Below are 14,869 nucleotides of genomic sequence, written 5' to 3'. Positions count from 1 at the left end.
CACCAGGGCTGTCCTTTTCTCTAATTGCTCATTTTCTTCACTTGCCAAGAAAAGGCCTCCAAGTGCTAAGGAGAGTGTGGTATGTTACGTTTCTTGTTTTCTTTGTTTTGTTTTTACTTCACTTTCTAAGGTGTCTCTGTGTAGGAGGAGCTATGGGAACAGTGACATCAGAGCACACAGCCCCCGCTCATGGCTTCTGTGGTCAGGTCTGAGCCCCATGGTTGCCAAGTGCCAATACAGGTGGCCTCCAGCATGAGGCAGAGTTCCTCAGAGAACCCTGCCCACAGGATCTGAATGTTGATGTCATCTCTTGGTGCTCAGAGAGACCCTGCCCTTGCTTGGCTCGAGGCCTCTACTTCCTGTTTCCTTTCTCACAGGAAGGGCTCTTTCCTGCTTAGCAGCTGCCATGAGTGAGTTCGCATGAGAGGTGACAGCCTCACAGCCTGTCTCACCCAGGGTCCTCAGTGATTTCCCCGAGTCACTCCTGTGTCCTGCAAGCATTTATCAAGTACTTGGTGTACATTAGGTGTATCTCGCATGTTGTGCCAGCCTGTAAACGCAGAAGGGGGAGTTACTATTCCAGGTGCCAGGGACGCAGCTGTGAACAGAGCAGACAGAGCCCCCCGTGCGAGTGGTTTGCCTCCTGGTGCATTCTGTGCTGTGCCTGTGTCCTGAAGTCTCCTCTACACACTCTGTTTGCCACTTCCTGTCTTCCTTTCTGAGCCCATTTCCTTGTAAGCCCCCAACCCATACTAACACATCCCTCCTTTTCCTATTGTCCCAGCATCCTGCAGTACCTCTGATAATAGTAGTGTCACCGTAAGCTTTGAAACGTTTGTGTGTCTGTGTGTGGCCAGGTTGAGGGCCCTTTAATGGCTGAGACTTTGGACCTCTCCTGCTCCCTCAGCCTGTCCTGCAAACCCAGATCTGCAGAACAACAGGCCTGAATGGGACAATTAAGTTTGCTCACAGTGGGCCTCTGAGCTGTCCTGGGCATTTGTAGTCACTGATGGGCACAGAACCCTGAGCAGAAAGCAAGTCTCTGGGTGGAGGGCAGCCATGTCAGAGGTGCTGCGAACAGGAATGCTCCCTGTGCCCTCTGCCAGGGTGAGGAAGGAAAGGGACCAACAAACAGAGTTTATTTTTAGAGAAACTTCTTGCTCTAAAGGAACTCCAAGCTCTTTCCTTCCAGAAAGGTGGTGGGCTAAGGGGGCAGGACAATTGGCTTGTTTCTCAGCAACCTGGTATCTTCTGCATTTTCCTAGATCAGAGACCGAGCATTACAGAGAGTCTGCCCCAAAGAGGGTTCCAGCTGGAGATCCCATTTGCCCTCAGCAAGTTGCTCATTCTGAGTGACAATAGAGAGCACTTAGCCTTGGCATCATGTTACCTAGGTGTCCTTGAGGTTGGAATGCAGCAAGAAGGGTCTCCCGGAACAGGCCTTGGCTTCTTTTCCACATCCTGGTGTAGGCTCAGGCTGGGTGGGGTACTTCCTGCCATTGTCTCTGTGACTGGCCTCAGCAAGGTCACTGTCTCCTCCAGAGGAGGAGGACCTGGGTAGGGCCTCAGAGCACAGCAGTAGTGGACATAGACTCCAGACCTTGCTCTGGACCTGAGCTGAAGCTAGGACCTAGGCTGCTGTTACCTGGGCAGCTGAGCCCCTGGAGCCGCAGCTTTTCACCTCTCTTTGTGAGCAGTCTTGTCCTCACATGGCCAGTTTATTCCCTTGGGTCTAGGCCACACCACAGCCCAGAAGAGGCAAGGACAAAGTGAAGGACTAACTGGCATACTGGCACGGAGTAAAGGTACCAGCCTGAGGCTCCTGAGGGTCAAGAGCTTGTCCTCAGCTCTTTGCTTTCCTCACAGTACTGGGTGAGATTTGATGTCTAAGCCATGCTGGGGCCAGCTCTGCATTTGCTCTTGCTGTCTCGTTCTGCCTGTATCCCTGCAGTCTGATGGCTGCGTTGACTCACATCCATAAGTATGCTGGACCCAGATTTTGGCCACAAACCTCCAGGGCCTCACTTTCTCTGACCACAGACCTCCCCTCCCCTGGCATGCACTCCCCAAGGAGAGTCCTTTTCATTCTCTTGGGTTTGTATCTGCTTAGGCGAAGCACTGCTTCCTGCAGATAGATGCACTGTATGTCCAACAAGGTGGCACAATCTGCCTTGTGTTTCTTTCTCTCTGCTGCTCAGGATCACCTGTAGAAGCATGCTTTGTGTTAGCCAGCTTTCTGTTACTGTGACAAATACCTGAAATAATCAACTTATGGTGAGATAAGGTTTGGGGTGGATGATGATTGTAGAAGCTGCATTCCATGACTGGCTGTTCCTGATGCTTTGAGGTATAAGCCAGGTCCCACTTTGTGGTACTTCATGTGGCAAACTAGAGTTCCTTTCTCAAAGCTAGGAATGAAGGACAGGAGAAGAGAAAGGGAGTGAAGTCCCCAGTGTTCTTGGCCCCACCTCTTAAAAATGTCTACCACCTCCCAATGATAACCCAATAGCACAGTTGTGCAGGAAGTTCCATGAGCTGGAAGTGTCTACAGCTTAGCGGTAGAGTGCACATAGATGTGTGAGGCTCTTACTGTCAGAGGTAGGCTTGAGGAGGGACTGAGGCTGTCTGTCTCGGACTGACTGGGTAGAGTGAGTGAGCAAAGGGAAGGATAACATGGAAGGCAGAGGTCAGAGAATAGGAAGGGCGTAAGTTGGTGTTAAGGCCTTGACCTTCACTTTGAGTGATATGAAGCCATGAAAGCATTTGGAATGTTGAAGACCGGGATCAGCCTGTAGCCGCACTGTTGTGAGCAGGCTGGAGCAGTGGTGGGAAGAAGCAGGAGGAACATGAGGACAGCTGCAGTATTGGGAGGGCCTGGGGCTTGGACCTAGGGGTGGGTATTGGACTCTAGGTCTGTGAGGACCTAGGCTGGAGGGACTCTGAGACTTGAATCCTCATTTAAATGAAGGTTCTTGTAGGAGACCTCCTGGCCTGACTTTTATGTAACCTGTAGGGAACCTGAAGCTCAATAAAGACAGTTTCGTGTCCAAAGTCAAGCTGATTAGTGGCAGTCAAGCGTTAGAATCTAAGTCCAGTGGTTTGCAGCTGAGTGGCGTGGTCCCTCGGAAGAGGGCTGTGCAGGCTTGTGAGCCACAGGCAGAAGGGAGGGCTGGCTCCACAGTGCTGTGGGTGAGCAGTCAGACCTGACAGTGCCAGCGGCCTCCTGGGTGGCAGCCTCTGCTTGGCACGCCAGGCCTCCAGCAGCTCTCTCTGGGCTTCTGCCCAAAGATTTTGACTCTAGTTGGACTGTAGTGTTGGTGATATCCCAGGCCTTGGGCATATCAAAGCCAGAGTTCACAGTGTTCTCTGTTCAGCTTTTACTGAGCTTCCTGTCCTCCAGGAGCTGACAAGTCTTGAGACTGACAGGGCAGCCAAAGGTGTGTGTGGTGGAGGTGGGGCAAAACGTCCATGTTTGAGGCCTGTGCAGACTAGCTAAGGTCAGAGGATCACTGATCTAAGGTAGGAAACAGCCTCCATAGACCCCAGTCTCCCCAGTGTACACAGCCAGAGCTCATGCCTACCATGGCGGTCTGATTCAATCTGTGATAGATAGCATCTGTTATAATAAAGGCACACAGAAGGGCAGCTGTGTCATTGAGAACAGGTATCACTTACAACAGGAAGACCTGCTGTATTCTTGACGTCACCACTTGTCAGGAGGCTTCTGTGTCTCCTTGGTGTTTCTTTGAAAGGGGCTACGGTTGGTCACGACGTTTGGGCACTCGAGACTACTCTGATGACAGGCTCTGCACTGCTTTCTAGCTGGCGGATAGGCCTGTCCCAGCTTCAAAGAGTAGGACCTGGTGTCTTCAGACCTCAGCAGGAGGGCCACCTGGAGAAGGTAGAGTAAGAAGATCTTGTTTCTTTTCTCTTGAGAAAGTATGAGTCCATGAGCCAAAGTGGAAGCAAACATCCAGTTTAATTTTCCTTTGTGCTGTATAACTGGGGCCTGTTCCATTCTTAATACACAGACCGTTGAGGAGTGGCGACATGGAAATTGCTGCCACTGACTGCCAAAGTCTGTCCCTGGCACCTGTCCTTTGCTCTGGTGAACAACCTGGCAGTCACTGGGCATGGCTAAGAACATGGTTCTTCCACAGGCAGAACAACAGGGCCAGGTACCAGGTAGTGCTGAGGCCGGGCCGGTCTCCAGGCACCTGTGCACAACGAGCTTCTGGAAAGTCAGTTGTTGGCAGCTTCCTGGGGACAGAGGGTGAGGGCCGCAAAGCAACCAGAGACACACTTTCTGCCCTGAAAATGGAGCTAAGAGGCTGAGCATAGTGACACAGGGCTGTAATTCCACTCAGGAGGCTGAACTAAGAGAATTTCAAGTTTGTTGCCAACCTGGACCACTCTGTCTCCAAACAAAGCAAACTAAAACTTCAGTAAACAAACCCAAAGACAAGTGCCTGGTCCAAAGGATTGTGAGGCTGTGAAGACACACCCTCTCCCTCCCTCCCCATCCTCCCCAGGGCCGCCCTGCACGGCCTCTTGCTGCTGGCCTGCAGCGTCTGCTATGCTTTGCCCCAGGGATGCTTTGCCATTTCTGCTGAGACCCTCAGATAGGAACCGCTGCTCTAGGACATCCGGAACCGTCTCGGACCCCCAAGGCTGGGTGCTGGTTCCTACATTGTGATAGCGTCAGGAGTTACTCTTCTCATGGCTTCTGTTTCCCTGAGAAAAGAGGGCTGCTGACTTACCCCTGGACTGAGGTGTGGCCTCAGTAGGCCAGTCATCAGACCAGCATGAATTAAATGTGTGCTGTGCTGGAGCCACTGGAAAGGTTAGAAGAAGCAGGGCTGTGTGAGGGAGAAGGAGAGTCTCCTTATTCTAGGTCTCTCCCTCCTTGCTCTGTGGCACTTGTCATTCAGAGAGCTGATGACCTTGGGAGATGGGTCTCAGTCACTCCCCATACATCAGTGTGGGGGAGTTCATTACAGTAAAAGTCAGGGAGTGTACTGGTGGCATCTCAGCAGGTCTGCATCACCAATCAAACAGGGCTGGCCCATCAGATGTCCCTCTCAGGGCACATCTGATGTCACAGGTGTCCTTTTAAAAGCTTTTGTTTTTAAATTAGCTTACAAAGTAATAGCTTTCGATTTGGGATTTTGATAGTGTTTCTTTCATTTTGGCTGATTCTCCCCCAATGCCCCCAACTGCTTGGGAGGATCTCCCAAGGATAGTTTAGACTCGAAAAAGATAGCGGCAAAGGAAAAGCAGGAACACCATTCTGGAGCCCAGCAGGGTTAGGAGGCCTTTAGCAGGGGCACTGCCAAGAACCTTTCTTTGTGCTGCCTGATTCTGGCTCTGTGGCAAACTGCCTGAGACACCTTGGGCAGGTCCCCTCAGCCCTTTGTGCCTCACTTTCCTCATCTGTTAGATGGGGCAGTATCAGGGCTTGCTGTAAGTCCTTGTGGAGATTGAACAGGTAAAACACCTGTGGAGTCCTGGGACCAAACAGAGCACATCAGCTGCTGCGATCAGTCCAGGCTCTGCCTGACAGTGCAGTCTACAGAGCGGGCCTTTTGGGAGCTGCCTTTTCCAGGTCTCATTATGTAGACCTGGCTGGCCTGACATTTTCTAAATAGATCAGGCTGGCCTTGAACTCATTGAGATCTTCTTGCCTCTTCCTCCCACATCCTGGGTTAAAGACATACACCGCTATGCTTGGTCTGTAAATATCTTTTAAAGAAAAAAGGGGGAGGGGGAGAAAGCAAAAGCAGAAAGCCTGGGAAGCTCTAGCACTGTAGGTATGGCCACCAGCCTACAAGCAAGAAGGTGGGTCTCCTCCCTAGCTGCTGGCTCTTGTTGACAAATCTCAACAGGGCGACGGCTTCCCAGCCCCACAGCCCTGGCAAAGCAGGTTGAGAGAGCACCCAGATCTGCCTTTGTCCTGGGCATCGGCCTGGTGTGCTGCTGTTGTTGTGTAAGGACAGCTCTAGGTAAGCATGAGGGGTGGATCAGTTCAGGCTCTCATCTAGCCAGGCAGTAGGAGCCCAGTGAGGTAGAAGAATATGCCCTCTGGGGTGGAGGAGGCAGGTGTAGATCAGAGCTTATGATTCATAGCTGGAGAGGCCAGCAGTGCAGCTGGAGCAGGGAGAAGACAGCCTAGTGACAGCCTAGCAGGGAGTAGCTGCCTAGTGGGGGAGACTCTCAGGAGAGGGAACAATTCAGCTGGGCTTCGAAGAGTGCAGATGAGTCTTACTGGGAGAGAAGGGGGAAAGCAGACAGAACAGAACGGCACAAGCCAGTGTCTTTAGTACTCTTGTGTTCTTGTGGTTGGAGTTTCTGGAAGGGCCAGGTTGCTGAAATGTACGGTTAGAGGATGGCAGGACAGGGGCTGGACATGTAGCACAGGTGTCAGGAGTAGACTTTGACACGGTGGGATCCAAGGAACTCACTGTCCTTGCAACTGTTTCTCTAGCTCCTACGAGCTTGCTACCAGCAGGAAGGAGCTCACTTCTTCATTTACATGTTTCTGACCTTACTCTGGCTCTCTGCTATGATGGGACCTGCTGATGCTCTGCCCTGCCTTGCCTACAGCTTTTACTCCTGGTTATGGTTCTGACTACCCTGACACCCCTCTTGGCCTATTCCAGGCCTCTCCTGCACCCAGAGCCTAGTTTCTCAGAGAGTGCCGCGGACCAGCCCCCTTTCCCCATGGAAGCATTTGCATGGGACCTCAGAGTACCAGGTGCTTGCCTGGCAGAGCCCCAAATACAGTGTTGTTAGGTTCTGACCCATGTCTGCCTTTCCATTTTTTCGATGAAGATGTTAGGCCTCCAAAATGCTGAGCCTTATCCACAATGCTATTGGCAGAAGTGTAGGGGCTTGTCCCAAAACTAAAAACTGAGTCCTCTGGACACTTTATTTCCAACTAGGAGGGGCTTGGTTGGACACTGAGGTTCAAGAGGAGGATCAGGGGTCCTCAGTGCTCTGGCTAACACTGTCCATGCATCTTCTTTCCACTTGAGGTTGGAAGGCATCGGGTATGCAGGAAGCAGGACCCAGTTTCTTTCTGCAGGCTCATACTAAGTTCAGTTTGAGGGTCAAACAGAAGGGCTGCTCCCCAGGGTAGCGGTGACCTGCTTTCAGTGAGCCCAGCCTGCTACCGTAGTCCTCTCCTCTCTGAGCTGGATGGTCTGCTCCGATTAGCACACTGACGTCAAAAAAGCATGTCACCTTCGGTCTCCCCTCAGCCTGGCAGCTGTGATATATCAGTTCGGATGTGTCCCCTGCCTCACTACAGAGGGCCAAGGCCAACAGGGGAAGAGGGATTATGTTGTTCCCATCTGTCTGCTCAGCCCTATCCAGCTGTTTCCCATTCCTACTGCCAAGTGGCAGATGTTGGGGTGAGGTCAGCCTGGGAGCTGGGGACCTGCCCATCAGCCTCACGTGAATGTCTTCAAGGCTATTTCTGGCCTTGCCATTATCCCAACGGCTTCAAGTGATAAATATAGACACAGATTGAAAAGCCCCAGTGGCAGGCAGGCAGGCAGGCAGCATTGGGGGAGCATGTGGATGGGGGCTCGGCTATAAATAAGTCTGCTGGAACACCTCCCCAGCCATGCCACCACTGCTGTTGCCAGGCCAATGTGTTTTCGTGTGTTCGCTCAAAGAGATCCACTCCCTCCCAACGCCCTGCCTGAGCACACTTGTTCTTCTAGGGTCATGGGTAAAGGAGGGATGGAAGGAGGTTCTGCTTAGGGGAGGGAAGGAAACGTGAGCTGTATGTTGGGGGCTGTAATAGCAGGTAGACTACTGAAGTCTTCTTTAGCTCTGAGTGACCATTGTAGAAGAAAATGACGAGTGACCCAATAAGAGGGTCCCAGGGACAGCTACATGACATGGGGAGGAGATTGTGCTAAGAATGGTGGTCCCTGTTCCTGCAGCCTTCAGTCCTCTGGTGCAACAGCTGGGAAGGAAGAGGCTGGCCTAGAGGATTGTCGGGCCTGGGCAGTGCTCCTGCTGGAGGCTATCATGGACCTCATTTGGTGTCTTTTTTTTCTGTTTTAGCCCTGCCCAGAGCTCTTTGTAAGAGCAGTTTTATTTGGTCCATTCCCACGTCCCCACTGCCAGACCCCAGGCCAGCACACCAGGTGGTCCCAGTTTGGGCTGAGCTCGCACAGGCAGGAATTCCAATTATTCTGGACCTGCAGCTATGCCCCTCAACCCCACCCCCTTCTTTGTGCCTGTCTCCCCGTCTTCCTGTGGTTTCTCTCCTTGTGCCTTTCCTTCCCTTGTCTTTTTCCTCCTCTGCCTCCTCTCAGCCAGAAGCAATTATCTGGGGCTGCTGAATAGGAAGAGCTCTGTGCTCAAGAGATGCTTCACGTCAAGGATCTTGGGAGCACATCATCAAGAAAGTACCATGGCCATGTAGTCACTAATCATGGGAAGTGGCGCCCTGTGAACCACCTCGGTGGCCTCATTTAGCAAAGGGCTGAGCATTGGAGCATACAAGTTGGACCTGGCAAGAAGTGGCGAGCATTAATATTGTAGAAATAAATGATGCCCTGGGTATTCTTACAGACTGCAGGTGAAGAGCAGGCTGTCATATATGAGAGTGACTTTGAGGGAGAGAATTGTATTCCACTTCCCCATATGTTCTCTGTGCTGTAGGGCTTCAGGATAGAGGAAGGCACAGCGCCATAGCATGTGCTGCGACCTGCTACTCAGTCCTAAGTGTGCACTCCGAGCTCTCAGTGCTACTGCCAGGATGAACCAGGTCTGGCTCTTGTTTTCAGGTTTGTCTCTTGTTCTCAAGGTAATCGTGAGCCAGGGGAGGAGACAAAGTTTGTGCTTTTGTGATAGCCATGACAACCACACTCTGTAAAAGCTGGGGCTTCTGCTCTTGTGGTGCTGGCATCTGAACTGGGCCATAGAGAAGGCTGTGTTTGCTGAACACTGATGTGGGGTTAGGTATGTAGGGAAGGCGTCCTAGTGGAGGAGATGGCTTATATAGAGCCGGCGAGGCTGAGGAAGGCACTGTGAGCCCATGTCCGTGTGGACAGCTTGGATTCCAGTTGTGGCTCCTGGTCAGGACTGTGAGGGGAGGCCGGGCTGAGGGAAGAACAAGATGGAGCCTTGTTCATGGGGAAGTCATCTTGGGACCTAGGAGAATGCTGAGGGGCTTTAGCCCAAGGAAAGCCCCGTGCCGCTGCCGCCGCTGTCGTCGTCGTCGTCCTCGTCGTCCTCGTCGTCGTCGTCGTCCTCGTCGTCGTCGTCGTCATCGTCGTCTTCGTGTGTTTTTGAAGTTTCACTTGACTTTGTGTGTGTGACAGGTTAGAGTCAGAGGATTGGGGGCAGACTGGTGACATTGCAATGCCTTTGGTGAGTACCTGGAAGATTTCTCTTTTCTTCTCTTTCCATAGGGGCCTGTAAAACTGGGATGTGTGCATATGGCTGCATGCCCAAGAGACAGTTGTTTCTAAAGATGGCAGTGCCGAGAAGCCATGAGCTAAGGCTCGCTGGGGCTTCTGACAAGCACAGAGCCATCAGTTCCAATTTTCTTAGCTGTCCTCTTCAGGGGTGACTTTGTCCAGCAAGCTTGGCCCAAGCCAGTAGCCAGGCCTACAGCAGAGATAACTGATTCCCCGGGGACTGGCTTGGGGCTCCCTTGACAAGCTCTCAGATCCCAAAGTTGCACAGGCTGCTTCTAGCTCACTCAGTCTTTGAAACCCTGCCTGCCAACTGTATCCATTCACCCTGTGGTGATGCAGAGCCCAGACTAGCAGCCTCCAAAGGAAAGTGAATGAAGAAAGCATGCTATGTGAGGAACGGATAAACACATCTTTCCAGGGACCACAGAGTCCTGAGTGAAGACCAGACCACAGTCTCATGATGTAAATATTATCATGTTGTGGTTTTGCCAGGGTGGACTGATAAATAGGGTGATGAACAGAAACTGGGAATGGTCATCGTCAGAGACTGGGGACAGAGGCTGTGTTTGTGTCTAGCTGGTAAATGAGAAGTCAGCAGTGTTGCTGTTCCTATGCAGAGCTTCTAGCCAGCCTTTTAGTTTCAGGCCTCTTTCTCAGATGGTGAAACTCACCCCAGGAGGAGAAGGGGAGGGACACACACCAGCTACCCACAGAGAACCTAGGCCATCCTGGTGCCTGTGGCTATTCTCCCCTTAGCAGGGAAGTGGAAAGCTCATGAAATTGCTGGAGTACAGAGGAACCCCAGAGGCTTTCTAGAACCTTCTCTGTCTTGCTCCATCCCCTTCCTAACCAGTGGTCATTTAGTCCATGCTACAGTTTGCTAAACAGTCTGGGTTCCTCATCAAGCTGGCTCTTTCCGCTTGTATCTCTGCCAGGATAGACTGTTGTCTGCATCTGCCTTGTGTGTCTAGGAAAACAGATCAATGTTTGGAGGTCCTGAGTTTCAGAATCTGAGAGAAGGCCAGTCTGTGGTCTCGGGTAATCTGGCTCCATCCCTCTTAAGCTCTCACTTGTTGTGCTGTAAATTGGGAACCCTAAAATGTCACCCGCCTGGTGCGTATGCAGTTTTAGATGAAATAGGCCAGGGCAGGGCAAGCATATAGCTGGACTCACAGGCCATTCAGCTGCCCTTTTAAGAAGAGACGGTGACACAGAGGACGAAACTGAGGCTCAGGAAGGCTGTGACCTGTGAGAACAGAATAGCTGGTGCCTACCTAGCTGGGTTGTGGTAGAGCAGCTAAGAAGAATGGGAAGAAGTACCTGGCTGGAATGAGGATCCAGCCAGATGACTTTGAGCAAGCTACTCCAGGCTCAGTTCTTGGTCTGCATAGGTGACTGAGCACACAGTCCCTCCCAGCCAGCTTCTGGCTCCATCCCCTCCCTGGGCACTAAGGGCCGGTCTGATCCTAGAGCTAGAAGGCTGGGAAGAAGGCTGTGCTGGCTTCTGTTGCCTTTTCCATTCCTTCCTTTGGCCTGGTCCCCACTGGGCCAGGTTTAAGGATGGAGCTGAGAGAGAGGAACTTGTTCTAGGCGGACACAGGTGTGGATGAAGTGTGGGCACATCTGTAGGCTGTCCTTCTCTTCCTCCTCAGCCATCTGAGGACCCCAAGACCCTGGACTGGGCTTCAGCAGAGCTCTGTCTGGCCAATGCAAATAGAGGGCGGTGATTTATGGTGCTGTGAGAGAGAACTCTTCCAATTATCAGCTTCCCCAATTTCTTGCTTTATGGCCAGAGTTGAAGGCAGATGTTTGGATAATGTCCCCAGAGTCCTTAGCTGGCTTGCCTGGGCCAGAGAAGATGATAGAGACCTCAGTGTCATTGTGTGTGAGCCAGATGTACCAGATTTCAAGTGTTGGGGGAAAACATAGGCCTTGGCAGGCTGCCCTTCAGATGAACCTCAGGATTCAGGGTCCCAAACTGAAGCCAGTCATGGTAGGCTGCCCTTCAGATGTACCTCAGGATGCAGGGCCCCAAACTGAAGCCAGTCATGGTAGGCTGCCCTTCAGATGAACCTCAGGATGCAGGGTCCCAAACTGAAGCCAGTCATGGTTGCCTCCCCTGGGAAGCCTCCTCCGAGCTTTGTGAGCATCTGGATGGATTCTCAGGGGTCCAGATCCCCTGGACCATGCCAGTTCTGTCCCTTCTAGACTAAGCTGCCACTCTGAGCCCAGGTCACCGCCTTTAAGTCTGTGGTTTTCCTGGGATGATTAGCTTTAAATGAGACAAGTGCTTCTGAAAAGCATTGCGTAGTTCCACTGGCCAGACTGGCAGCTCCACTACAGAAAGCTGAGGAATCCAGGGTGTGGCAGAAATGGCTCGAGAGGCCCCATGCTTTCTGTACTAGGCCAGCCCATAGTAGTTTCTCACTAAAATAGCTGGAGAAGAGGGCCTCATCTCCAAGTTGAGGGGCTGGTCCTAGGAAAGCAGATAGCCAGAATATTTAGACAGCAACAGCCCAGCCTAGGCCTGCTGACTCTGTGTTATCTCATACTCTGTCCTAAGCCCCACTGACCTCATCTCCCCAGCCTCTGAGACTTCTGGGTGTCCTGTGCTGATACTAAGTGGCAGCAGGACATAGTCGAACCTGACAGGTACTGGCAACTGCACGAGGCATGCTTCTGCGCGCGCGCGTGCGTGCGTGCGTGCGTGCGTGCGTGTGTGTGTGTGTGTGTGTGTGTGTGTGTGTGTGTGTGTGTGTGTGTGTGTGTGTTGCTTCCCTGAAGGCAAGAGGAGAGAAGGGATGTAGGAGTGGAGGTTCTCTCTACCCAGAGTCACCTTTGCAGCTACTCTGAACTCACATAAGGAGTAATTTGTTCCCTGCACTTAAATATAAGCATTCTAAGTCAAATATTTGTTTAAAATAAATATCCATTGAGATACAGTCACATACCACACAATCCACCCATTTAAAGCACTGGTCCAGGCATTGTTTCAAATGTGCTGGATTTTGTGTATCACTGCAGTCAGCTTAAAAACACACTACTCCATAAACACCCCATTTCTCTCCAGACTCTCTTCCCCAGCCCAGCCCAGATGTTGCATTGAGATAGACTTTTATAGTGTCTCTTACTCTGACATTTGTCACCAAACATGTTTTCAAGTTTACCATGTAGCATGGATCAGTACATCATTTTGGTTTTTTATGGCTGAGTTGTATTCTGTCATATGAACAGACCCCATTTGGTAACCAGTGTGTTTTTCAGGTTTGAACTATATCTTAATACAGTTCTGAGCTGGTGGGGTAGGGGTGATGGTGGGGGTTGGGGGAAGGGCACTGTCGGGGAATATAAGGAGATCCTCAGAGGCCCTCAGGACCAAGTTAGAGGCTGAGCCTAGACACTGTATGGTATCCTTGCTTAAGTAGCTGGTTGGACACTGACAAGGCTTGTAAGGGTGGGATCTCCTGGGTTTCCTAGAGGTTCTCACGTTCTCTTTCCAGACTCTGGGAGATTACATAGATAGTTGAGAACAGGGCTCATCCAAGGCAGACAAAGCTCTGCCAGGAGGAGGCACAGCAGGAGGTGGGAGCCCTAGAGCCTCTTCAGTTTCTTCTTTGAGGAGGCTCTGCTTTGAGGAGCAGATCTGAGGCCTGGAGGAGCCTTGCAGGCAGATCCGGAAATTGGACCAAGATTAGAAACATGTGATTGATAACAGCCTAGGGATTAGAGGAAGGGCAGCTAAACATTTCTTTAATCTTGCTCCGATTGTCTGTCTTTTCAAACAGTGACTCCTAACCTTGTTTACTCCCTGTAGTGCTGGTTTTTTTGGAGAATGGAGTTCTTTTATTCGAAGGAAGAGCCCCTTTTCGGCTAATTCTTAGGTCCAAAGGTCCTACAGGGGTCTCAGATATAAGCCCCGAGCTTCAATGCCGGTAAGGGAGCTACCTCACTCTAGGGATCCCTCAGCCTCCAAAAGAAAGCAGAAGAACAAGGAAATCAGAGAAGTGCCTCAAGAATAGCTCTCGCTGGCAGGAGTCTCACAGGAGCCGTTACTACAGAAGTGAGTTCCCCTAGCAATCCATCCACCTATAAGATGGCCTCACGGGTTGTAGGTGAACAGGGGGAGCTTAACCCTCCAAGGCTGTGGAGCAGCCCAGAGGGAGGCCTGTCTTCTGTGAGCAACTTGAGGCTCCTGTGGGCTGGGGACAGTAGGGCTGTGCTTTCCCGGTGAGTCAGCACGGCCCACCTGAGAGCTGTAATGTGTCTCCACAGCTCTCAGCAAGGCCGCAGTGCTTGCTTTGCAATGTGTATGGCACGTCAGGACCCCTGTCTCAGGAGCCAGAACTGGTTGCCTGGGTCAGGGCTGTGCCAGCTTCTGTCTTGTTGACCTCAGCTGACTGACCATGCAGTGAGACAGTTCTTCCAGATCTGAGCCATGGAGCTGTGGAGGGAGAAGTTAGATGTATAGATCTGGTTGCTTCTTTCTTCTCCGGAGTGGTGTAAGAACAAAGTAGGGGAAATGGATAAGCCTTGGCTGTGCGACCAGGTGGCTCTGACAGCTGGCAGGGTCAATGCATTTGTCACCTTGGTACTGTACCTCTGAGCGGCTGTAAATTGCACACCCCATGAGGTGGCACCTGCAGCTGCAGGTCACTCAGGCACCTCAAGCAGGTGGCCTCCTAATGAAGTGACTGCAGGACAGGGACCCTGCTGTGAAGCCAGGCACCTCTGCAGGGGATGAGGTGGTCAGATAGAGAGAGGAGATGCTCCTGACTGTTTCTGTGAAGGCCACCTGCGGCTGGGCAGCCAGGCCATGGCAGCAAGGGAATGACTGTGAGTGATCCAAGCCCTTGCAGCTTCTCTCAGCTGCCTGTTTGCTGTATGCTTATAGCCCTGTCACCGCCTAGGTCACTACCAGTCTGTCTGCCCAAGGGAGCTGGGCAGGGGCCAGCAGGAGTCTTGACAATCACGGAGGATAGAGGCAAATCAAGACACTTAGAACTGTTGCTGGTGTCGTTTTATTTTTTAGTTACTTATGTGTGTGTTTGTACATGTGTATTGATGTGTTTGGGCGGCGGTGGTCACGTCTGCAGGTATCACACCAGGCCTAGACAGTTCCATGTGTAAGAGGTTTAATTGAGAGGAAGTAGAGGGTAACGGCGCAGAAAGAGGGGGGAGAGAGAGAGAGAGCAAAGATGGAGGAATTGTCCCATATATATGGGTTGTGACGTAGTAGGTCCAGGTAAAGGTGGGAGCTGAACCCAATGCATTCTGGGAATATGGTGGCCGTTGCCCCAGCAACAGGTCTGTGGACCCACCCATGTATCGCTGCAGGTTCTGTATGCTAACATATCTCCCTTCTTGATATTATAAAGAGAAGGAAAGAAAAAGGGAAGGGGAAGCCAATGATGAAAAGGGAATGAGGGCGT

The 14,869-nt window shown here is 51.7% G+C and overlaps 1 protein-coding gene across 8 annotated transcripts in view; it reads left to right on the top strand.

Annotated features, from left to right (window-relative positions):
• The window catches only part of Pitpnm2 (phosphatidylinositol transfer protein membrane associated 2), a 144,954-nt gene that overhangs the window by 35,616 nt on the left and 94,469 nt on the right, over positions 1 to 14,869 (top strand). The gene's annotated exons all lie outside the window — the stretch shown is intronic.

This window comes from Mastomys coucha, unplaced genomic scaffold, assembly GCF_008632895.1.
Source record: "Mastomys coucha isolate ucsf_1 unplaced genomic scaffold, UCSF_Mcou_1 pScaffold22, whole genome shotgun sequence".
Taxonomy (NCBI): Eukaryota; Metazoa; Chordata; class Mammalia; order Rodentia; family Muridae; genus Mastomys; species Mastomys coucha.
The sequence above is the reverse complement of the archived record's forward strand: the minus strand, read 5'-3'. Positions and strand labels throughout refer to the sequence as shown.